This window comes from Camelus bactrianus, chromosome 3 (genome assembly GCF_048773025.1).
Source record: "Camelus bactrianus isolate YW-2024 breed Bactrian camel chromosome 3, ASM4877302v1, whole genome shotgun sequence".
Lineage (NCBI taxonomy): Eukaryota > Metazoa > Chordata > Mammalia > Artiodactyla > Camelidae > Camelus > Camelus bactrianus.
Window position 1 is genome coordinate 161175657 of NC_133541.1, and position 25823 is coordinate 161201479.

Consider the following 25823-nt stretch of genomic DNA (forward strand, 5'->3'; position numbering starts at 1 on the left):
GTTTTTAGTAGAACTCATTACAAGAAATTGAATATAGTTCCCTGTGCTATATAGTAGGCCCTTGTCATTTATTTTATATTTATTAACTTGTATCTGTTAATCTCCCCTTTCCTGCCTGCTAAGCACAGTTTGCTTTCTATGTCCATGAGTTCATTTCTAGCAGCACCGTTTTTCCTAGTAAAATATGCTCTTTGTCTGCTTTCAGGTTCAGTAATTCCATGTTATCTGTGAGTGCTTTTCTTCTGGTGGCCTTTATGTGGTTTGCACACGTGGTAATAGAGATCTGTATTTGGGAGAACTCCAGGCCCCGTGTAGTCCCTGGTACAGAGTGCCCACTGAGTTGATGCTTGAACTGGGAAAAAAAACATAGTAAATGTTGGAATTTCCACTATGGTTGAGACTTCCAGGTTTCTGTAACCTGTTTACCCCACCTTATTATTGGCTGCCCCCATACTGGGTAATATGGTTGAATTTCATGGTATAGTGGTTTAAAGACAGGGCCTTGTATGCTTCTTCTCTTTCCGTTTTCTAACACTCATTCTCCTGGGTCTCCCAGATCCTCCCCCAGCAGTGCCCAGGGCTGGCTTGATGCTGCGCTGAAGCAATATATTTTAATGAGGCCCTTTCCTCATCTCTTCTGACCCTCCGTTTCTTTCTCTGCACAATGAGGGCGTAGACTAGATAAGTGCTTTTCAGTTTCTTTTAAAGCCATGTTTCCTTTGAGAAACAGAAAATGCAAATCTCTCCTCCCATCCCAACACTTTAGATTTTGTTACGTCCTGCAAGGAGTGACGTAGCTCTATGTGGAAAATTGATGTTATTGTGATTCCAGGTGGCACAGAAAATACTCTTCAGAGATTTATTGCAGGGAGAGGGCAGAAAAGGGGCAGTATGTCACACTTTCTAGTGTGAGCACTGGAGCAGGGGCTTGGATTTAAATATGGTGCCTGTCGTGGCCTCTCTTTAATCTTGCAAAATGTGACAAACCTCTCTACCTCAGTTTCTTGATGTGTCAAGTTGGGGTGATAATATTTTAAGGCTTTTGTGAAACATTATACACATAATCTATTTGTGTCTCAGTAGAAACAAGACCTGCAAGGGATTCAGTGATTTAAAAAAAAAAAATCTTGCCCATAGCACTATGTCGCTGTGTATTTTAAATTTCCTGGAGGGTGATGGTTGAGTATAAAGTCCATCGTGGGACAGGTGGCCCATAGTTCTCTATGCCCCAGATTGGCCCCTCCTCCCCAGTCCTCTTCCTCAGTCCAGGATGAAGTTCCCTAGTAAATTTACACAGAGGTCTTGTGGAAATGGCTTTTCATTTTATTGTTTCAACAAGAAGGGCTGCCATCATGATCTCTGTGGTCAGGTTTTGAAGGGCTGCCATCTTGATGTCCAGTCAGGTGAAGGCTATGCAATTGGGAGTTTCTATTTAATAAAAAGAAAAAAATTAGAAATAGAAAATTAGAACAAGGGTGGTGACAGGGGCTCTTGGAAGTGAGCACCATTAGTTTGTTAGCTTCAGTTGCAGTGGCCTCTTGCCACGAGGACCCATCCTCTTGCTCTGAAGTTTGAGGGACCAGTGGGTTCAGTGGGAATGTTAACTGAGTATATCTCATGTGCTGGGCATTGTCCTATTTTTTCTGTGTGTTCCTTTTTTGAGACAGTGAGCAAATTTAACCTCAATAGCTTCTTTAAAAAAGTAGAAATTTTATTTTGAGATATAATGTAGATTCCCATGTAGTTGTAAGAGATAATATGGAGAGGGCCTATGGACCCTTTTCCCAGTTTTCCTTAATGGTTCCATCTTGCAAAGTTGGGGTACGATTCATTACTGACTCACTAACAATTTGAGGTTTGTGTTATTGCCATCATTTCTATTCACGATTAAACTGGGGCTTAGAGAAGCACACACGCCTGCCCAGGTCACCCACATGGTTAGTGTAGAGACGGGTGGAATGTGGGCTTGGGATTTCCAAGCAGTACCATTATGATGGTCTGTGGCAGCGAGCAGCATTCATTTTGCTTGTTTATTCATTCATTCAACAAACATTTATTGAGTAACCTCTGTGGGTCAGATGCTTTCATAGGGTTATCTGATTCTTCAGCATTACTGAGAATCAGGTAATATTTAATTTTTTTAAATCTGAGAAAATTAGCTCTGAGAGTTTATTACCCCCCTGAAGGAAACATAGCTCATAAAGGAGGGATAGTAAATTTGTAGTCACCCCTTTTTATGCAGATGGTACCCTAGGCATTTTACATTTGCAAACTTCTGTAATCCAGATATATTCTTGTAAGGCAAGGATTTTTTTTTTTTTAATTGAAGTATAGTCAAGTTTACAATGTTGTGTCAATTGCAAGGTGTTTTTTGAATTTTGAATTAAAAAGTATTTTTTGAGGACGGTAATTAGGTTTATTTATTTGTTTCATTTATTAAAATGAGGTACTGGGACCTCGTACAAGATAAGCATGTGCTCTACCACTGAACTGTACCCTCCTCCCCAAGGCAAGTTTTCTTATCCATTATTCTGCAGCTTAGGGGTTCAAATAAATTGGAATTGAAATCCACATCTTTTGCTCCTACTGTTGTCCTTTTCTTTATATTCTGCTGAAGGGGGTTGCGGAAAGCAGTTCCTTTTTTCATTTTTTTATTCCGCATTTTTGAGCAGTGACTTTGCATCAGTCCCTTGCTAGGTGCTTTGAAACAGAAAACAAGAAATGACCCTTCTCTGCAGGGGCAGGAAGCCTAGACCAAAAGCTGGGTAAAGTGATCCGAGCTACGGTAGCCATGTGCAGGCTCTGAAGGACAAACAGTACCCCTGGATTTGCTTGGGCTTCCCCTGCCTTCTGGCTGGTACACACCAGGTCACCGCAACCCAGAGGCGCCCGCAGCCCACAGCACAATATTTACCTCGATCTCCTCTCCCCTCTCGGCAGGGCCTGCAACATGAGCATCCCTGAATACGTGCAGTGTGCTTAGGATTATGAGACCCTTCCCGTGGTGGTCAAACCAGTGGGGATCATCTCAGAGAAGAATTTCTTTTGCATCTATAAGCGAATCTCCTTGGTGAGCCAGATCAGCCTGTGCAGCTCCCAGGGCGCACTCTGTATGCACTACAGGCACCACTATGCGCCCAATAATGGATGGAGAGGCTTCCAGACCAACCGCATGGTTGTGGGCCTTGTCACCATTACCGACTGCCCCTCCGCCAAGGCCTTCGAGAAGCTCCACGTGCAGAGGAGCTGTATGGCACCACGCTTAATGACCCTCATCTCTTTGCTTTGTGCTGCATGGGGAGGTAGCCAAGCAGCCGCGCACCGACGTGGCCTTCAATTTACGAGGACTTCAGGGTGGTGGAGAAGAGGATCGAGGAATTCACTGAGTCACTCTTCATCTTGCTCAAGTCCAAGTGGCTGGATGGGGCCCCTGACATGTCTGGGGCAAGATCCTACTCCTCTGCATGCCGTTTGAGAAGGAGGACTTCGTGAGACTGGACACAGACAGCAGGTAAGTTTACCTGGAGGCCAGTCCACCCTGGCTGCGTGCCGGATTTCTTCTCTCCATCCAGAATGGGATCAGCACGGAATAGGGCTGTCTTGTATCCAAGGGGGGAGGGAGGTGCAGCCCGCTGGTTTACAGACATTTGAAAGTGAATCCGCCTTTGTTTCAGAGAGATAATTTTAGTGATATTGTTAGAGCACTTACTCCTGCTTTTCAGCCAGGACCCTGGTGGGACCCCTTGAGTTGCTGTTCAATAGAGTAGCCACAGCCACTGATGCTAGGAGCACTGGGGAGGAGGCTGGACTGACCTGAGATGTGCTGTAGGTCAAATGCACATGAGACGCTGAGGCTTGTCTACTAAAAGCATATAAACTATCTTGTTACTTCCTCTATTGATTACATGTCAAAATGATAGTATTTTACATACAGTAGATTATGTAAGATATGTTCCTAAAATCAGTTTCTAGTACTTGTTTTTTATTTGTTGGTTTGTTTCTTTGTTTACCGTTTTAAATGTGGCAACTGGGAAACTTTCTTTACATGGCTCTCATTTCAATTCTGTTGGGCAGCGTTTCCTGGGACAGTCTCATCCCTTTGCTTATAGATGAGATGCTGAATCCCGAGAGGCAGAACGAGGCGCTGGTTGAGCTGGCTTGGAGCCAGTGTCTCCTGCCTCCCAGACTCAGCACCTGTTCGGCTCAGGCCCTCTCTTCCTGCCCGACAGGCAGCATGCCATGTTAGGACATCAGAAACACCGCCAGGGACATCCGAATGAACTCCTTATGCAGGGAAAGGCGTATCACGGTGTATGGGAAAGAGCAGAGAAATCTTCATCCTCACTTTGTCCCTGTGATTGAGTGAACGGCCCCACTTTGCCTCGGAATTACAGGTGAGCTCTTCTGGGCTGCCTAACCCCCCAACTTCTGCTCTGTTTCCCCGTGTATCTATTGTGCTGTCCCTCGGGCAGAAGAGGGTGGGATGCCTTTGCCGAGAGGTGGTCCCCCTTTGCTGGGGAGAGTGAGGGAATCTGTGTACTCCCAGCCTATGGCCTCGGTCCTTGAGTCTGGAGAGGGCACATGGCGGTCCCACAGGTGATGGTCGGAAGACATGGCACGTGCTGCCGGGCCTGCTGTGGAGGCGGTGCTCTGTGATTCTTGAACTTAATTAAGATCAGATTCTACTTTCTGGTTGTTGGTAAGTTGGAGGAGAAGATGCCAGAGAATTGATAAAAAGAATATCCAGATCAGCCCTGTGAGTGATAGGCAAGAGGACCCGAGTCCCACCTGCGTGAGGTGCCTAGCGGGCTCTGGATGAATTTTCTGTTCCTCCCGGACATGCTTAAGGAAGGGGCAAGGCATGTCGTGGCCATGATCTGTTCTTGTCCTCACAGGGCCCTGTGATCTACATGCCCACGCTCCCCATCTGCTCCTTGGAGATGAGGTGTCAGGTTTAGGAGCCTGGGCACTGCTGAGGGCACAGCTGCCAGCACCGTGTTACACCGAGGCTGGCTCCATTCACCTCACATGTCACCTCCTGCTGATCCCCCAGGCGTCAGTCAAGGTAGGTGCATCGGTGCAACGTAAGCAGGGACCACCTTCTCCCCCTGGACAGACTGGTGGGTGAGCAGTGGAAGCCTGGAGCCCTGCCCCAGCCCTCAGGCCAGTGCCTCCTCTTTTGTCACAGGAGGCACTGGTGACATTTTTGCTCCGCAACTGCTTGGCTCTGAGTCTGTGGACCCACCAGAGAATTCCTGCTTGTTTTAGCCTTTTGAAATCTGCCCTTGGGATTTGGAGGAGTAGCTGGATATGTGCTTTGCCCATAGTGGTTGACACAGTCACCATTGTTTGCCCAGAAACTCGTGTACCAGGCATGGCTCAAGGCATCAAAATATAGCAGCGCATTAAACCTCCATCCTGGTGCGTCTGTCTGTTTTGGTACCGTAAGGTCTCAGCCAGCATCTTAACGTCAGTGAGATAACGCGGCCAGTGAGCTCGGGTCAAGCACGTTCTCCTCCAGTCACTTTTACTCCATTGTTGCTTTTACTATTCCGCAGACATTAATTTTTTAAACAATGCTTTGGTGCAGGAACAGAGCCTAATTCTCTCCTGCTACTCTTGGTGGAAGTGCGTAAAAGTGTCCAGCCTGAAATGTGACCAAAATTTGTAGCTTAAGACCTGCCTAGACCCATGTATGTCGAGTTTTGGTTAGGGGCGCTGACCACGATGGGGTCCCCCGGCAGCGCCGCTCCCCTCAGGCCCCTGCTCTCCCTGGAGCAGGAGGTGAGTGTGGGTCTCACCATCCCAGGGTCCCTGGCCTCACACACTCACGTAAATTCTTGTACGTGCTGTCAAATTCATTTTTGTTCTTGTGTGTTTCTAATATTCTCTTGTTCCTCTTTTCCTTTTTCTTTATTCCTTTTTCTCTTGTACTGCCCTGTGAGCATGTTGTTGCGTCTGAAAATGTGGGCTGTGCACACCCTGCATTGGAAATAGCTAGATCGCCCTCCGTGCTGTCTCAATCGCTTTAAAAAGCAAAAACTTAAGAGCTGCCTTGATCCATGTATTATCCTTGTCATCTTTTTATTTTCTAATTATTTTTAGCACATCACCCACTGGTGTTTGATACCTCTTAAAATCCTTGCTTTAAGGAACCAGTTTGGTCCTCCTTATATTTGGTGACAAATGCGCCCTTATTAAATTTGTTTGATTGTTTTGAAGACGTGAGATGCGAATTCATTTAGGCGGCTGCTGAGGGATGTTTTTCATGGAGTATTTAAACTTGTAAAGTCAAATTCTGCAGCATCTTGCTACATTCCTTCTTTTACACAAACGTGCTTGGCACTCGGTTCCTGGCTGTCGCTGTGTGACGCGCGTGACGGCGCTGCCTGGCCGGCGGTCACTGGTGAGGAAGTGGCAGGCTCGGGGGTGAGCAGCTGTTGGAGGAAGCAGTCACCGTTTTGTTATTTAATTTTTTTTTTTTGCATTTTACTTCCCGTGCCATTTACTTTACTTTGCCTTCATAAAGGGGCAGAAGTGGGTCTAAAATCCATGCCACTCTTTTGTTCCCTTTACGAGGCTGGTTTATCTGAGTATCAGGAAAACATATTCTTCTCCTAAGTAGCTGGTTCACCTGGATCTGGTGGACATAGGGACTGCTAAAGGGGACCGTAGCTTCCACCCTGCTCCAGCCAGTGGGCATTCAGAGCCGGGTCTGTGGTTTGCCTCAGCAGCCGTGCAGGCCTCCCTGCACCGGCCTTTACTTTTAACCCATGTTTGCATTAAATAGCTGACTCCGTGTCTGTTGCAGCTGACGTCCAACACTGTCGGCCTTGTCGTTAGTTTGCGGGAGTGAGTCTCCAACACCCCAGTCAACTATGAAGGAAGATGCTTTGGCCGACCTAGGACCTTGGATTCTCACCCCCACCATGGTTCATCTCACCCGGTGAAAGTGTTTGGCCACCACCATCATGCTGACCATGAGGCCTTGTTTCTCCTTTCATGCTCTGGTCCAAATGTGGACACTTCTTTTTTCACTGAATTTGTCTCGCTTCAGACAGGAGAGAATATCTGAATGAGTCCATCATATTGTGGGTGGGGAACAGATCAGAATTAAATGTTGCAAGTAGAAGGAGTCTAGTCTGTCCGGGTTGGCAATTGCAGGCTGGGATATTTGATGGCCGGGCTATGCCCTGGACACAGGCCTTTCCCGTGGCTCCCGAGAGCCCAGGGGTCGGAGTGAGAACAGCCTTGCCTGGGTTCCTCCATCCTCGTCTGCTTACTGGCAAGTGTGTCTGCTAATTAGGAGCTCCCCCACACCTCGGGCCCTTCAAAACTCAGACCACGGGAGAACCTTAAGTCCCTTCTCCTGGGCCTCCTTTGTGAGAATACAGTGCCTTCTGAGGTGACCAGTGGCAGGAGATGCCTCCCCCTCCAGGGAGCACCCTTTGGAGGACTGTGACTCAGTGCACCATGGATGCTGTGAACTTCTGGGGTTCCGGCCGTGGTCCCTGCAGAACCAGACTTGAGATGGGCTTAGTGACGGATATAACAGGACTGATTCCAGGGCAGGGCTTGGGGGAGGGAACAGTGGAAATTGAATGTGACTTCAAACACATAGGTGTGTGTTGGGGCTGTTACTAAAATGGGGTGTCTGGGAGGTACCTGCCAGGAATCGAATTCCAGAGTAAATGGCGGACATGAGGCATTTTTAAGATGCCATTTGTCATCCAAGTTAGGACTTCAAAGAGGCACACGGGTCTATGGCCCTGGGGCTCAGGTGAAGGAGCCGGACTAGAGATACACGTTGCGAGTCGTCATCCTTAGCTGGTGTTCACAGCCGCACATGTGAATTAGATCATCTTGAGAGCTGCAGGCTGAGGCTGAGGCGGGGCAGGGCTGTGCCTGGGTTGGAGGAAAGCCCAGACCATGCAGCTTTGGTGTGTCAGTCTGCGGCATTTGCGATTTTCAGACTAATGCCATTTATCCTTAAGGGGCCGGGGGTTTGGCAGGGCCAGCCTGGAAGAAATCTGAAAGGAGGGTCGTGGTCACGTGTGTGTCTTGTGAAGATGCAGAGTCTGCAGGGTCCGGGAAGGTAGACTTCTAAGAAGCTCAAGTTTGAGTGGGGAGAATGTAGTCACACTCACCTGTGAGGGAGGGAGGGCGTCCTTGGGAGTCGCCACCCTACTGGACTCGCTTTCCAATGAACAGAAGGCAATCAGACAGAGGATATGAGGTGAGAAGAGATGGGCACTGGGAGGGGAGCCAACCTGGAGAATGGTGCGTGCAAAGTTCTGGAATAGTCTCCCTGAAAATTTGAGTTAAAAATACCCAGACTCTTAAGAACATTGATAGTGACTGGGGAGGAGGCAGTTGTTTTTCTGGCCTCCTAAGGGTAATGCATGTATTCAGGGATACACAGAAGATTCGGGCAGTATTTTCCAGGGGTTTGATCCTTACCAGAGTGAACAGTGCAAGTTTAAAGGGGAAGAAGGGCAGCGGAGGGAAGCTAGTCAGGCCCCGTGTCAGGTACCAGTCGGCAGCCCTACTTGCGTGTTGCATTCTCATCCATGCCTCCCAGGTGGGCGGTGGCAGCCCCCTTTTGCGGATTGGGAAGCCTTCTCAGAGGGCTTAAGGGATTGGTCCGTTTAGCGGCTAGTAAATGCTGTAGCAGGATTCAAGCAGGGCCTTGTCACACTTCAAGGGCATGTTCTCTCTACTAATTCCGGTACCTCCCTGTTGTACCTGGATTGGTGAATTGGGTCAGTTTTTGGGCCTTTCATAAAAAATACGATTTAAGTGCCTCAGGACTGTTTCACAAAGCTCAGTGTTCTTTGATGGTTCAGAAGCACCGCAGTGCTTTTCGCCCCACAGAGGTAAGGTCTTACTCCTTTGACGATGAAGTGGTTGCAAATGACGTACAGGTGCAAAACCAGACTCAGCAGCATCTGAAGGGAAACTCTCCAGTTCTCCCTTGATGACTTTCTTCCACGGGATGTAACTGCTGCAGCGTAGGCCTGAGGTTTCCATATGGAGTGAGGGTTTGATATCCTAAGTTAGCATAAAACGGTCAGATGAAGAAAATCGACGTTGACAATTTATTTTTGGGTTACATTAGTGAAGATATTCTATCAGTTAATGACCCATATGTCGAATGAAATTGAGTACAGAACATTGCAATTCTTACTTTCTATTTAGAGTTCTCTTACAGAGTAAGGTTGCCTGCTTTGGAACATCAGCTCCACCACCACGGCACCTTTCAGTGTGTTGGTGTGATTGCATTTATGCAGTGAATGTAATCTGGGCTTCCTCAGCCCCAAACACTCCAGTGCAGAATCACGGGCTGTAGCCATCTCTTAGTCACGCAAATACTTCTAAAATTATATGATGCCAGAAAAGAAAGAAGAGGGAGAGAGAGATTGCCTTTATCAAAGTTCCTTTCTATTCTAACTGCAAACTGTTGTTGAACAGCTCTGGTTTCCTTTGGATATGAATATATACATTTCTTTGCATGTAATCTGGGTTTTGGACTAGAACACCAAGCTCTTGCTGTCCACAAGCCACAAAAATAGTAGCCAAATTGCACAGGTGTGAAATAGTTTATACTTTTTTCTGAGAAAGAATCCTTGAATTTGGGACTTGGGCTGTGATTTTTGCTTTTTGCTTCCCCCACCCCTCTTGTAATCTCTCACTCCTTCCCACGTGGCCCCCAAGAGTTCGTGGTTTCAAAGGAGTGGGCAAACACCCAGTTGGTCACCATGTACTGTTGCTATAGATGGAGCCCTGCCAAGACCTAAAGGACATTATCAGAGAGGACTTCCTGGAAGAAATGGGCTCTACATTCAATCGTGAGGACAGAGTAAGTGTCAGCCAGGAGAAGGAGTCTAGAGTGTGGCTCAGGTGGCAGGTGCAGCCCGGGCAGAGGCCTGGAGGCTTGTGGGGTGGGGACCTTGGGAGAGTGCCCTGTGTGGTCCAGGGTGGAGTGTTCCCCTGCTTTGGAGGACCCTGGAGAGAGCCAGGGGTGAAGGGCTTTGGAAGACGTTGGGTTTATTTGAACAGACACTGGAGGCAGTGAAGGGTGTCAGCAGGAAGTGACCCTCAGGAAAGGTACTTCTTGTTTTGCTTCTGATATTCTACAGACAGAAGGGTCGGGACGGGCGAGAGCAGGTCTGTCTGTCCCTTTGAGATCCACCCCGTCATTCATTTATTCATAACACGCGCACTTCTGTGTGTCTAGGGGAGAGTGGGTGGACCCACATTAGTAAGCAAAATGTATTTGCTTCTTGTGAGCTTAGCAGTGTCAGAAGTTGACTTAGCCTAGAATGTTCTAGGAATAGAGGAACAAGTTGCGGAGGTTGGAGGGAGGGAAGTCTTCCTTGGAAACAATCAAAATGAGCCTGGAGGCAAGTGGGAAGTAGGAGCAGGACAGGGGGTCCCTGAGGTCACTGGGGACCTGGGAACTGGGGTGAGGCTGGGTGAGCAGTGTCGGGGGCGGAGCTAGAATTCCACCAGGGAGCCTCTGAAGGGATTGAAGTGGGGTGATGTAGTCAAATTTGTGATTTGGGAAGGCTGCCGTTGCTCTGGGTGTGTGTGTGTGTAGCGGGGAAGAAGGGGAGGGTGCCACCAACTGGGGGGCCAGTAGAAGACCATTCACAGGCTGGGAGAGGGGCATCATATCTGCTTGGGGACGGCAGGGGCAGTGTGGATGCCGGATTTCCTTATGGGGAGGGCTTGTTATCAGGGTCGCCCGAGAGGCGACTTTTGGCTGGAAGAAAAGAGATGGAGGCTGCCAGGTGGACTTTCCTCTTCTCTCCTTCCCTGCCTTGTGTGGTGATCTTAGCTCAGCCAACTTTTGGAACAGAAGAGCTAAGTTCCAGGGTAGCCCAGGACTTTGTTGAGCTGGTTCGAGTGAGATCTGATAGGATTTATATTTCTGTTCAGATCTGCATGTTCACTTAGCTAGAAACCTCCCATCATTTCGATTTCCATGGGGTATTTATTCTTGATAAAGATTGCTTTCTTGGTGAGAGGAAATTTAATACAGCTGTTGTCTTTCTCAAAAAAAAAAATCATATCTTTAAAGAAATTTAATATTCCAAAGAATAGCAAAATTTAAAAATGATAAAGTAAGGCTTTGGTGTAGATTCTTTGGTTTCTGAGCTAATGTGGAGTTAGAGCCTTTGCATTACTTAATAGTACATTCTTGTCAGTATTTAAAGAGCTGTTAGTGAGCACCCCAGGCCCCACCTCTCAAAACATCATTAAAGTTTGCTCTGAAATAGTGAGGTCATAAAGGTCTTGTTTGCAGAATTCAAACAGTTTGTTTATATTATTCAGCATAGATCCATTTACAAAATAAGAATAGGTTCAAAATTAAGAAAGTGGAAGATAATTGATTTTATTAAAGCTGAAACATAAACTTTCTTGTGCTAATGTTGCAACTGGAAATATTGAAAAGAAAAATTCTACTGTAATATCATCTACGTGGTATACATATATGACTTCCACATTTGAAAAGTAACGGCGCAGTGGTTTTAGAAGTCAGGAGCATTCCACATCAGATACTGGCAGTGATGGTTGCTGGTTTTCAATGGAAGAGCCTAAATTTGCCTTCTTAGCATTTTTTTTTCTTTTGTAGTGAGAGGGCTGAGTAGTGCTTTGCCAGCATGAGTTTGGGGCAATTTGAGGGCAGATGTCGTGTACCAGCAGTGAGATATTTCCAATGCGTTTAATTTTCCGGACATCACCAGGGCACATGTGGGGTTTGTGCATGCAGGCTGGGATGCTGCAGGACTCCCTAATCCATCACGGTTATGTCCTGGAGCTGCTCCGGTTAGTGAATAATTTTCTGTGCCTTGGAGGCAAAGTGGTCTGATGCAGATGATCACATATGTAGTTAAAGTGCTATTACTTGAAATAAGAGAAACCTAGAAACATGGCTCTAACAATACAGGATGAGGGAGGAGATTTGGCTGAGCTGCGTGCAGTGGGGAGTCTTCTCAGTTGACTCCCACGCCGTGATTCCTGCCAATATCCGCCCCAGCCCTGCACGGTGTCCTGCCGAAGCAAGCATGCACTTTGCTCAGAAACGCACTGAATTTCATTGCGCCTCTGTTTGTTGGCTTTTTTTTTGAAAGCACATCTTGCCCTTTGCTTAAATGCCATCCCTGCAAGTCGCCTCTTACACTCATCCTTCTGGACCTCGTCCATACATAGCTGCTGAATGGATGAACAGAATGTAGAATCTCCATTTAGTGAAATATTATTCAGACGTAAGAGTGAATAAAAAAGAAAAAGAGGAAAATGAAAAAGGCCACCTCTTCTGGGAAGTCCACTCTGACTGCTCAACCCGCCCTTTTCCCTTTGAAACACAATCACTTATGCTCCACTCTACTCTTTTTGATAGTACTTAAAACCCTCTATTAAACTTTAATGTTTTCAAAAAAAAAAAGAGATGCTGATACCACTTCAACATTGACGAGCCTTGACAAGAGCATGTTAAGTGGAAGGAAGCAGACACACACGGCCACATATTGACTTCAGTGATCTGAAATGCCCAGAATAGGCACATGCAGAGTCGGAGACCAGGTGATGGTTGCAAAGGGCTAGGTGGAGGGGGGTTAGGGAGTGACTGCTAGTGACAGGTGTGTTCTTCTGGGGTGATGAAGTGTTCTGGAAATAGATGGTGATGAGGGCTGCACAACAGTGAGTGTGCAGAAGACTGCTGAGCTCTATCTCTGGGAGTGCCTGTGGTTGGGTGCGGCTTTATTTTCTTCTCACCCTGCACTCTGAAGAGACATCTTGTGCAGTGGCCTTTCTACTAGTGTGAGTGGTGAGAATCAGAGACTTTGCAGACTTGTTTCTTTTTCCCCCCCTGCTGAGTGTAGGCAAAATAAGTTTAAGCCTGAGAAAGTGCTCCATCTGCAGAAATGTATTTCAGTTTTGCATGGTGTAAAAATCTTGAGACATTTTTAATTGTTGAGGACAGTCTGTGGGGGGAAATAGCCCGAGAAGCCTTGGGGAGACCTGGAAAATCCGCGCTTCCCTCCCTGACACGGGTGGACTATTCACCCCAGTTCAGGCAGTGAAGGGCCCAGGCCTGTGAGCGGAGTTGACAATCGTGAATATTTACGTGTATCCGCTGCTTCATCTTGGATATTAATTTCAAGCTGAGTCATTTTGTGGCGGCAGCCTCATCCTACATCAGGAATTTATATTATCTGCTCTTTGAGGTGAAGACCTGACAGAGTTTATTATTTAACAGGCTCCCTTGAATTGATATCTCAGATTCCTATGTTAAAAGCAAAACAGCAGAAATACAGACGTCCTTTAATGCCAATATGACCTGGAGCAGGTTTAGTCTTTGTGCCTCAGTGGCCTTATCTTCAGGTGGGGATGATGATAACAGTGTTTCCCTCAGAGGGGCTGGTGAGGGGAGAGTGAGGAGCACAAAGGGAGGACTTACACGTGATGCTCATTAATGACTGAATTTAGTGCTCTCAGCCTGGTGAGGCCTCAGGGGCAGAGATGTCAGAACAGAGCATTCCTAGCCAGAGCTAGATCCGTGTTGGCAGCTGTTATGATCAGTATCACAACTGTGGGTTATCAGGTAGTTTTAAGACTTGGTAATATGAATTCATGAATAATGTTAGAAGACTGGACATCTCAGATTCAGTTTACATAGTTCTCAAGATTTCCTCTGAGAAATGGATGGTTTTTTCCCCACCCTAAATCTGAGATGAGTCTCTAAAAAATTTCCGTATCCCTCCATCTTTTTGCTTTAATTCTCCATTTCTTAAAAAAAAAAGTTTTTAAATTGAGTTAGTGGGGACTGAACTGAGGGCCTCATGCATGCTAAGCACATACTCTCCCAAATGAGGTATAATCTCCCCCCTGATTTTTTTTAAAATTTACTTTCTTAGTATTCAGAGGTTAGAGGCCTCTAATTCTTTTTATGGAGACTTGTCCATGAACCTGTAAATCTATTATTAATGGACAAAACTTGGTTTATTAAAAAAATGAATAGAATATTCTGCAATCCATCCAAAAGGAAATGTTCATTGGCTTAAAATGTTTCTCCTTTAAGATGATTTCTCCTTTTTGGTCTAGCTCAATTTATTAACAGACATCCTCATCAACATAATGACCAAACTCGCTCTGAGTGGACACCTAACTAAGGCTAAAATACTTTACTCATGTTTTACATCATAGCAGGTGTTTGACGGTAGGTATCAGTGTCTCCTTTTTTGCAGCTGAGGGATTGAGAAATGGAGCAGCTTGTCCCAAATCACACGCAGCTGTCGGTGGCTAGCTCGGTGCTGGAACCCAGGCTGCACAGGATTCATTCTTAATTGCTTCTCTAATCATCCTCCCGTTGAGTGGTTACCCGAACTCCTGTGACTCCATAAATGGCCGATTTTAGTGATCTCAGCCTGATGAGGCCTTCAAAGTGGAGACACCAGTGAGAATGTGAGACAGAGTGGCATAAATTAAAATTGTACATTTTCACAGATGTTTAATTCTCAGGTAGTGGCATAAAAAGTTAATTTTTATGTATTTTAGTGCTCTGTAAGCACTAAAAACAAAACATTAAAAATAATTCTAGTGCAAATGAGAAGGGGGCTTTGAAAGTCCAACCACTGCTGATGATGTTACTTGTTTTTCTCTAGTGGCCCTTATTGACAGAAATACTTACAAAGAATGAATTGGATTTATGTAGTGTTAATATGGAAGAAAAGATTGTCAGTGAATATTTTAAGAAACTCTTTATTCTTTTCTTTCCTGATGATGTATATATAAGTTGTTTTCATGGCTTAAGTACATTTCTTCATTTGTGAAATTTGAGTAATATCGTTTAACATGTCTGACTGTGAGAGTTAGTAGCCTTGTATACAAAGAACCCAAGAGGTGCTTAGTAAAAATGTGCTGTCAAAATGACAGATATTTTAGAAGGATCAACTCTGAATACTAAAGAGTGTGGCTTATTACTGATGCATATTTAATATGTATATATATGATATATATGAATATGGCTTAAAGTAACAAGATTCATTTATTTTTTAGTGCACTATGAAGTTTTAATGAAATCTGTATCATTCTAGTGAGACAGGGACTAGTTAAATTGCCTTAAGCAGACGACCTTGAAGGTTATTTACACAGAATGTGTATTGTTAGAACTCAGATGTCATGTTGCCGTGTAACCATCCACTCAGACATTTAAATTCGTTGGATTCTGACATCCACATTGATCATTTTCAGGGAATAAGCTTCTCCCTTTTTTGATTTAAGAAAATTTTTATCTTTTTTCCTGCACTCTTAACAGGTTTAAAATATCAAAACATTGATTTGACATGTAACTTTTTTAATAGAGACAATAAAGCTCATGCTGTTTTATTATGTAAATAAATGTTTTTGTATTTCAACAAACGTATGATTTCCTGGATTTTGAGAAGTATGTTGCAAGATACTTAGATAACCTACTTTCGGAAAAATACAGACGCGACTTTTATGAATATAGGCCTAGTACAGATCTGTTCATTTTTGCTACAGTGCAAGACATGAGGCCTAGGAGAGATTTGTTGCCGATTGCAAGGAGGACAGATCCCATGTCTCAGTCTCCCCACCTGTAAAATGAAGTGGCAGGACTGGATTCTTTCCTCTTCTAAGATGAGTTTCCATGAGCCTGTGTCTTTTGTTTATATTCAGGAGTATTAGCAATATCAGATTAAATACTGAGTTACCCTCGCTTCCCCCGAAGCAAAGTGCAGTATGTGCTACAGAAACTTTTAGTTATCTGATTCTCGTTTCTGATCCTTCAGGCAATTTTTGTGTTGCATGCTTCCTGGCAACCTGGAAGGTCTTTTTAGCCATAGGTGGCGCTTGTTGCACCTTCTTACCGTCTTAATTTTCCTGTTTGTTAAAGAAGGCTTAAACAACGTTATTTTGTTTTGATTTCTTTGCTTGATGCTTCAGAATAGCACAATGTCCATTATGTCTGTCTACGTGGAAAAATTGTTCTGCTTATATTTTAGTTTTATTCTGTCATCTCGCTGTGAACATCTCAGACTTGCTGTGTGAACAGTGGCAAAATCGGACTTTTCTTCCAGTGTTAGGAACCAGTGAGCCGGGAACTTATAAAACAGCTAGTAACGGCCTCTGGAGAACCTTATAGCTGAAAAGTGTACTGAGTTCCCTGAGTATTGACCCCGCTGCTGTGTGTTAATTGGTGGTAGGACATTTGGTACATATAGGAAGGGGTGTAGTTTTTTGACTTGGGTTTGCGTGCACGCGCTGCCACTGAGCCATGTGAGCCTGAGTCAGTTCATTCTGAGTTTTTCCCTCGTCTGTGAGATTGGGACGTTGGTATCTGCTTTGTAGAATTGTGAGAATTAGAAATTATGTAAAGTGTTTACCACAGTGGGTATGTCAAGAGGGCTCATAATCTTTAGCTGCTGTTTGGTGTGAAGCCATCATTTTATAGTCTTTGGCAATTACTAAGAAACAGGAAAACAAGAAAAGCTGGTTTATGATGAAAGATATTTGAGGAGGTTCCATAGTTCCTATACCCATAATTAAGCATCAGCAGAGTCAGAAGTGTTACACAGTCACCCTGAACCAACATTAAGCCACAGAATTTTTTGTTACTTCATATATGTTGGGGCCTAAGGGGATCCAATACTTATATGCATGTTGTCTCCAGCAGCCAACTGAGAGATGACACAAAAAAGTAGGCAGGCGATAAATGTCTTCTTTGTTACTGATAAAGCCACGTTCTCCATGAACTTCAGGGCTGTGGGAAAATGTGTGTCATGATACTGTGTCCCAGAATTAGAGACTCACCCTGTCCCAGGTAGCTCTGGGACACAGCGAGCCTTCCCTTGAGAGGACCTGCCCCTTCATGCACAGGGCTGTCCTGACATGGAGCTGAGCATCCCAGGTGCTTCCCAATGGTGACCAACACTGGAGGGAAAGGTATGGTTTCACATTCCCTGCTTGTCTCCCCGGACTCACACCTCACCCTGTTAGTGTGACGAGGGCTAGCTGTGATCCAGCGGCCAGGGGTATGAAGGGAGAAGCACTCTCCATGGCCCAGAGGAGTGGGGAGGAGGCATCCCCTACCTAGTTTAAACAGGTGGTGGAATGGAATGAGAGGGTGCTCCCCAAGAGTTTATTAAAGGAGAAATAAGGATTTTCTTTGGGACTTATACTAGCCAGGAAACACATAATATTATTAGAAGGGAGACTTGTAAATCACTTTTATATTAAGTTGACATTTGTTGAACACCAAAAATGTGCTACATTCTTTTCTGAGAGTTTTACAGAAATGAATCCTTCAATCTTCTCAACAAGCGAGTAAGGAAGGTTTGATTGTTATCCCAGTTTTACAGTGTGGAAATTTCAGCACGGAGAAGGTAAGTAAGTTGGCCAAGGTCACAGAGCTAGTAAGTGGCAGAGCTGGTATTTAAACCCTGGCTGTCTGGTTTTGAGGCTCCCAGAGATGGGCTTTGGGTGTTTAGAGGTATCTGCATCCCTGAATCTTTGTACCACTTTGCATCAGTTAGCCCAGAAAGGACAGGGAAAGGAGAGTTACACAGGTGCTCACTGTCATGTCTCGGCCACTGTCCACGAAGTGTGCACTGTGATTAGCGTTAATTATTTTCTAGGCAGTAGATCTGTTCGTATAACAGAAATTTAGTCCATTGAGTTAATCTACAAACCCTTCCTGCTCTGCTTCTGTCCATGGTTGCCATGTGAATCCCTGCCCGTGATTGGGCTGTGGAGAAGAAAATATACTCATGGTTGAACTCTGATATTTCAGTCTGGTTTATAGTTTCACTTCTTCTGTTACATTAATAAGTTTCTGGTTTTCTTGCATCAGTGTTTCATGAGTTTGGTTAATGTGAATGCAGTCCATGGGAGCCCAGGGATGCTAACGGTATAACTTCTGAGCACACTGTCGCACTTCTACCCGTGCAGACCTGGCTGGAGGATGTCCGCCTTCCTCACTGATTTCTCCAAACTGCAGGGTCCTCTCCCACCCCCGGATGTGAGGCTGGGAGCTCTATGAGTTGGCCAGTCGGTGTGCAACTCCACCAATCAGAAAATGATGAAGTACCCGGAAGTGGGCTTAATAGAAGAAAAGGGCTTCCAGGTAGTCCGATGAGCTGTTCGAGTCCATTTGGTGAGAAGCTGTCCACTGTGGTTGAGCTGCTGCTTTGCTGTTGAAAAGTCTGGATTAGATGAAGGGATTTTAAAAAGGAGAAAGGAGTGATTTCATGTGGTACATCCACACCGGTGAGAAGTGATGGTTGACCGCCTGTGTGAGGCATAGACAGAGTCTTACAAACTTCATAAAACAGCTTTAAATGCTCTGCCATCTGACTGCACTTCATATGGGGTCCAGTTCATCACTGGTCGTGCTGAGAGGGCAAATAATTGATGATGGCGGAAAGGACACGGAGGCATCAAAAAGTCTCAGTCATGTTCCCTGTTTAAGGGATGTGGCACAATGTAGTATATTTGAGCTGGTTTTTCACCGAACAATTTTTAGTGTTTTCTGGGACTCCCCAGTGCCCCAAGGCTCCATGCAGCTGGGTGTCCCCTCAGAGCAGCTCTGTCAGCGCTTGCCCTGGGCTGACGTGGTGTCACGGGGAGCAGGACGGTCAGCGTCCACGGCTCCTCCGAGATCCGTCTCCTCATCCGCACTGCCGGGTTGCTCATCCGTGTCTACTTAGTAGGTTTGCTGAGAATCACACGTGATGGTTGTCAGGTGTGATTTGTGATTGTCTCTGTGATTGGCATATAGTCAGTGTTTGATAGAAACCCTTGTTTTTTTAGTATAATTGTAGCAGCTAGATTGCAGTGGTTTTTAGTCTGTATTTTTTATAACTTTATTCTTATTTTTAAATATGCACTTATTTTTATTTATTTTTTTGGAGGTACTGGGGACTGAAGCCAGGACATTGTGCATGCTAAGTAGGTGCTCTACAACTGAGTAATACACACCCTCCTTGTCTGCACTTGAAAATAAATATTGCAATACACAAAATAGATCTTAAACACCATCATGGGACCTAGTCTCTTTATAGACAATTGAACACGTTTGCTATTTCAATAAGAATAAATGTTGTTGAGACATATATTTCTGAATCTGTTAATGTGCTTAAAAACGATGATAGGTAGTGATAAACACGAGTCTTTGATCCAGTAATTCTTAGGGTCTGTTTTGCCATCAATGGAAATTACATTCTACAGAGAAGGCTAATTGGGTCTCTTTGATATTTGGATGGTTTAGCAGATGATCAAGGCTTTCAAAAGCTGACAGAATTGTATTTTAAAATAACTACAAAGTTATCTTCTAGAAGTTGGAATTCCTAAGCTTTTGAAGTGTCCAATAATCCAGGGGGTATGTGTCTGTGTCTGTGTGAACGTTTGTGTGTGTGATTTCAGGAAGGTAGAAATAAGTTCCATATAGACTTCTGATACCTTTTTCCTCCAGTTCAAGGTGTAGGCATATATTTACACAAATAAATTGATATTCTTTTGTCATTTGGCATATTGGGAATAAGAGGTTGTCATACTTGTTTCAGAAGGGTTGTGGAGCATGAGCTTAGAAAACGGGAGGAGAAAGAGGCCGGGAGGCACTTCACACTCTGTGAAGGATTTGAGGAACAGTAGCTTTTCTTTTTTCTTCTAAAGCAAACTGGCGCTGAATTGTAACATACTATTACTCAGAATTGCTTTTCTGATCAGATACAAGTGCCTCAGATTTTTGAAGGCAACTTGAATGATGAAATGTGTTTTAGCAGTTATCTTTAAAAGTTGTTTTATTTTTCAAGTAAAAGGCTATAACCTGTTCTTTCTTCCAGCGGTACAAGACATGCTCATTAAACTATGTACATGATCTGTGTGCTTAGTTTTTTTTTTTTTTTTTTTTTTTGAAATGCTTGTTTCATTGTGGTTTGAATGAATGTTTAAAATTTCTGGATTTTGATATTTAGAACATGCTGATTTATGAGAACCGTTAAAAACCTGATTGTTTTTGGTCCTTGTTTGTTGGGGCACCGTATTGATTTCTGTTGTCTGTTAAAGAGGGAAATGCTTCCTCTAGCCTGCAGATCATTAAGTGAATGGTTTGCAGTGTGCCTTTAAAATTCTTTGAATGCATTGAGCATGTTTGTCCAGTGAATTTTGAATCGACTCATTGTAATGACTTTGCTTTTGTTCTGTGGCTTTTGCTCCTCTCCACAAGAATTTGAATTCTCTGTTGCATTTTGTATACGTGTTCTTAACAGGGGAAGAAATTTTGCATTTTTTACAGAGCTGGGTTTTCCTATCCCCTCTGAATGCCATCTATAATTGATACAATAAAAATCTGTTATTGCAGTGCATAATTATTTCATAAACTATTTTTTGGCATAATCAGAAACAATGACAAAGAATGATAAAACAATACAAAAACATTCCTTCCTTTGAAGAATAGAAATGAGGTGGTCAGTCTCACGCATGCTTTGTGCCTGACACACTTACTCTCATGTCATTGTGTATCATGATTCGGAGATGGAGTTGCTTCAGGTTTGTAGATTTCTGTTTTAATATTTGTGCTGAATTCTTTCTCCAGGCTGATGTTTCCTGTTGTGTTTGTGGAAAGAGTAGAAGGGAAACAAATACTTTGTTTTGTTTTCAGGAGTCCTGAGCTGATGAGAAAAGAGTTGAGGGTGGGCTGAGGAAAAGAGTGACACTCCCTCTCCTTCCGGCTGAAATTGATAAACAAATAAATCAATTAAGTGTATCGATATTTGACCAATAGAAGTTAGCGAGCCCAAAATGGATAGATATGCCCAATGGAAATTACTGAATTCACCTGTAGAATTATGTGCTTTACCAAGTAGAAGCAGCTTAGAGCAATCAGAAAAATCAGTAATATGATGAGATATAAAAGGGATATCATATCTTTTATTTCTGAAACTTTTCTACGGTAAGTTGTGTAGAGCTAAAATTAATTTTCAAGCACCAGGATTTAAGAGTGTGGGTGGTTCTGTAGGATCGTTATTCACGGATGTGCCTAGACCCTGCTAGAGTGGCTGAAGATGGCAGGAAAAGACCCAGAGGCAGGATTTGTCATCCTAGGGTGTCCTCCATAATGGTTCCATGTGAAAGCCCATGACTGGTTTAACAAACTGTAACATACCCCAGCCGCCTGTGAACTTTGATAAGAAAAAAATATGCTTAGAAACTGCTTTGTAAGCAAGTGCCTGTGCATCCTCACACCAGTCTCCTTGCCTTAAAAAGCAGAGACAATGCTTTGCTTGCATAGTTGAGGTTTTAGATAGCACTCTGCTGGTTGCAAAGCAAGGACCGTGGCCCTCAGCTATAAACGCTGGGCTTGTGTGCTGTTAGATAGCCTATTATCCCCAAAACAAGGACCTGGCTGGTCTGGTGGTCTGCTTTGTAATTCACATATCTAAAAATGTATCTTGTTCCCCTCACCCCATGACTTCCCTAAAGATACACTAATCCTTTTTACTCATTGTGGATTTTACAATCTCTGCCTCATCCCGTCTTTCCCGAAGTTCCTCCTTACTATCTCACAACTTTTGATGAATTTTTCCTTTGATTATACACAATAAATATGGGAGCATTTGAGAGGCTCGTGGAGTTGGCTCCATACTCCCTCTCGATTTCTTGACTTTTTACACAGAGTCTTGAATAATCATTCCGTGCTGGTAAGACTTCTGCCAGCCAGATGCCACAGTTCCAGGTGAGAAGTATGCAGGCTTTATCTCTCCTACTCGAGGGAGAGAGAGGAGAGAATTGAGATATGCTCCCCCGTGGTCCCTTCCTGCCCAAGGGCCACTGCAGTTCACCTGAAGCCTTCTGGCTTCTGCTCAGAGGGTCTCTGTCCCAGGACTGACTGCAGCCTTTCCTTCCCTTGTCAACATTTCCTTTCAGAATTTGGTCTGTTCTCTGCAATTCAACCCTGGCAGATGTGATGGTGGTCAGCGTGCTGGTGGGCAGACATTTGGGGACTCCCAGGAGCCATGCTGATTCTCCTGAGTCTCTCAATCGGGGTTACAGAACAGTCGAGAACCGAAGAAAGCCCATTCACGTGAGGTCAACAGAGCATTACATCACTTTCATTTTATTTTTGAACTTTCAGTGGAGAAATTATTTTTAGCAAACTGTTCCAGATTTTCGGCCGCCTGCTTTCCTCATCACCACTTCCTTGCTGGCTCTGGTGCTTGTTTTACAGAACAGGTTTCTTCTCTGGTCATTTCTAGCAGCTGGGCTTGCCGAATCCTTGATCTGCATTTGAAGCAGAATGCTTCTTCGTGATGTGAAACTAATTTTCCTGTTTCTGAATATTTCGTGTACACTCAGCAACTGTTTCAAGTGAAATGCTCTTGTCCAATTTCGGTTAACTCACATTTGCTGATCTCCTGCTTTCATGCTGAGGGCAGTTTCTTCTTCCTGTAATAAAATTTAGCAATTTGCATTTACTATGGGAAGGTACTGGCCCGAGGTGCTTTTTTTCTTAACAATTTTAATACAATTCACCCATTAAAATGTACAGCGGTTTTTACTCTATGCCCAGAATTGTGCATCCCATTCAATCTTAGAACATTTTCTTCCCCCCAACAGGAAACCCCGTATGCATAAGCAGATATTCCCATCTTCCCCATCCTCCCCCTTCCCCAATGAGCCACTCTTCTCTCTCTGTGGATTTGCCTGTACTGGACATTTCATTTAAATCGAGTCACTTCATGTAAGTGGAACCGTCTATTGTGACTGACTTCTTTCACACTGAGTAACGTTTTCAATGTTTGTCCACATTGTGGCCTGGGTCAGTACTCTATGCTTTGCTATTGCTGAATAATATTCCACTGTATGGCTGGGCTCCACTGTTTACCCATTCATCAGGTGATAGGCATTTGGGTTGTTTCTGCTTTTTGGCTGTGATGAGTAGTGTCGCCGCGAATATTCCTTTAGGAGTTTTTATGTGGACATTTGTTATCATTTCTCTTACGTGTGTGCCCAGACAGCAGAATTGCTGGGTCATTCAGAAACCAAATGTTCAACTCCCTGAGGACCTGCCAGGCTGTTTACCAAAATGGTCACGCTGTGTTACGTCTTCACCAGCAACTGCTGCGAGCTCCGCTTCCTCTGTGTCCTCATTAGTGCTTGTTATTTTTTTTTATTATAACCTATTGTTGTGGGTGTGAAGTGGTTTCTTCTAGTGGTTTTGACTTGATTTCCCTTAGAGCTAATGATATTGAACATCGTTTCATTGTGCTTATTGGCCATTTGTATATTTTCCTTGAAAAATACCTTTTCAGATCTTTTATTCACCTTTTAATTGAGTTGCCTTTTTATTGTTGAGTTGTAGGGTTTTTTTTTTTTTTTTTTCATTTGGAGATACAAATTCCTAATGAGATAAATGATTTGAAAAAATTTTCTCCTGTGTATTGGTTTTTCACTTTCTGGATGGTGCTCTTTGAAGCAAAGTTTTAAATTTTGAGGAACTCCAATTTATCTCTGTTTTCTTTGTTCCTTGTGCTTTTGGGGTATTATTTAAAATCTGAGGTATTTTATTTAAAATTTTATATATAAAATAACTTAATTCGTAGGACCGTTCTAGGAGATGGGTGCGGTTGTTGTCCCCAGTGTATGGATAGAAGACTGAGATGCAGAAAATTTCTCTGAAATATCAGTTTCACAGCTACCCAGTGCTGTGGGAGTTCAGGCACTCATGTTCGTCCCAAACATCTGTGCTTTTCACCAACATGCTCCACTCCTTCCTGGAATCGTTAATGAAAAAGTGTTTCCGTTTTTGATTTTTTGTTAGTTTGTTTTCTCTTTGGTGACCTCATCTCCTCATTTTCTTTTCGGATATCAGTGTAGATTTATTTTAGGTCTCATGTAGGCAGAAGTATTGCTATCAGTTAACTTCTTTATTACTCACTCTCCGATGATGATTGTTGCTATTTGACCTAATCAAGTCATGCTTAACTCTTTCCTGCTCATGACACTGAAAAGTGTCATGACTTAAAGAATGCTCAAAGAAGAAAGTACTTGATTGATTTCATCTTGCTACCCAATCAAACCAATCAAATGAAAACCCGGTGTTGACACAGATTATAAGCCCTCCAGAATAGGGTCACTGTCTTCCTTTTGTTTCATTTGTTTGGTCACAGTGTCTGGATAGCGCCTTGCTGTCCAGCAGTTTTGTGAGGATACGGTGCTCGTGAATCATTGTAAGGACAGAATTTTGACAACAGACTATGTTGTTCATTTCACAAGGGAAAAGATAATATAGAAATACTGCTCAGATCTATTTTAAAATTAAGCTTGGAATTTTGAGAAGAATTCAAGAAACCATACAAAGATATTTTTCACTAATTTTAGATCTATCTTAGACACATTATGGTTACATAGCAGAGTAACTTATCAAGTAGATTTGACAAGAGTTGTGTATTATTGATTTTTTGTTTTAGTTGAAATATTCTCTCTGAGATAAAGTAATCAGTGCCTATAAATGCACAAATATGTTTGTATTTCTATGCAACATGGGAGCATACTTCATATGTTTCTATATAATACATATGACTGTGTGTTTTAATCTGTCTGTCAGTGTTTTTATAGTTTTTCAGCAATGTTCTAACTTTAGAATTCTTCTAAGAAATTCACTCCCAATACTACTGCAGTTTGTACTGTGTATCCTTTCTTATGCATGGGATTCCACTGTCCCCTCAGGGAGGAATTTCCTCTCCTATTGAGTTAGTAGCAGATTTAAAGGAACTTGGATTTCTAGGCCTTTGCTCTCCATGTGTTTGCAGTTGGCTGTCAATCACGATTTTCCCTTTCTTGAGTTTTCATTCTTCAATTAGAATTTTTTAAAATAACTACTAATATGTTTCACAGGTCTCTGTAGAAACTTGATGTGTTTGTGCTTTTCAGTTTTCAATTTATGAAAAATATAAATGCACCCTTGTTTTTAAGTAGTCCTTTTTCACTAGATATTTGTTTATCTCTTTATAGTTAAAATAATTTTTTCCCAATGAATGAATCGTTGTGCATGTTTTAAAAAACCTTACTTTTTACTTTTCTTATTCTAACAGTTATATTCGTTGTATAGAATTTATAAAATAAGGATAAACACAGTAATAACTTAAAATGGCCTCTAATCTCTCCTGGAGATACAGTTGTAAGGTTTGAAATTGAGAATTACAAGTCCTCTCACGTTTTTCTTCTTTTTCAAGTACGTTTTGGTTACTGAGACCCTCGAATTCCCATATGAATTGTAGCAGCAGCTAGCCAGTTACTGCAGAGGAGCCCACTGTGATTGTGATCGAGACCACGTTGAATATGTGTATCGCTCTGTGGAGCACTGACATACCAAGAGCGCTGTCATCTGATCCAGGAATGTGCGTGGTGTGTCTGTCCAGGTATTTAGGTCTTCTTTAATTTTTTTTCAACAATGTGTAGAGTTTACATAGTATTATTTTATTTATTTTTTCCCTTTATACTGAGTAAAAGTGCGCAACGTACCGGAATCAGAACTGTATTATAGCCCCAACACTTGCTGCTACAATGGACGCTGCGGTCTTTCTTTGCCCTCTGTAAAATCTTGCACAAAATAGGACCTAAGTAACTCTTTCTTGAATGAATGATTTTATGATTCCTGAATGATGCTTGAGAGTCCTTGTGATGATATCTTTTTCCCAGACTTTCCCCTTTTCTTAACTATGCCCTTTCTCTTCCTTTCCTCCAGCCTGGGTTTCAGCCTGCCTGTGGCATTGATTTTCCCTATCTGTGGATTCTTC

The 25823-nt window shown here is 43.5% G+C and overlaps 1 long non-coding RNA gene across 14 annotated transcripts in view; it reads left to right on the forward strand.

The window, feature by feature from the left end:
• Window positions 1-25823, forward strand: part of LOC141577226 (uncharacterized) — a 110667-nt gene that overhangs the window by 55740 nt on the left and 29104 nt on the right. For 12 of the 14 annotated variants that reach the window (XR_012506084.1, XR_012506075.1, XR_012506081.1 and 9 more), the window contains 4 exons: window positions 2941-3511; window positions 4230-4394; window positions 4896-5065; window positions 25260-25445. This is a non-coding gene — a long non-coding RNA (uncharacterized LOC141577226). Of the gene's footprint in view, window positions 1-2940; window positions 3512-4229; window positions 4395-4895; window positions 5066-21951; window positions 22114-25259; window positions 25446-25823 lie in introns of all 14 variants that reach the window. The other 2 variants (XR_012506079.1, XR_012506080.1) reach the window with 2 other exon arrangements.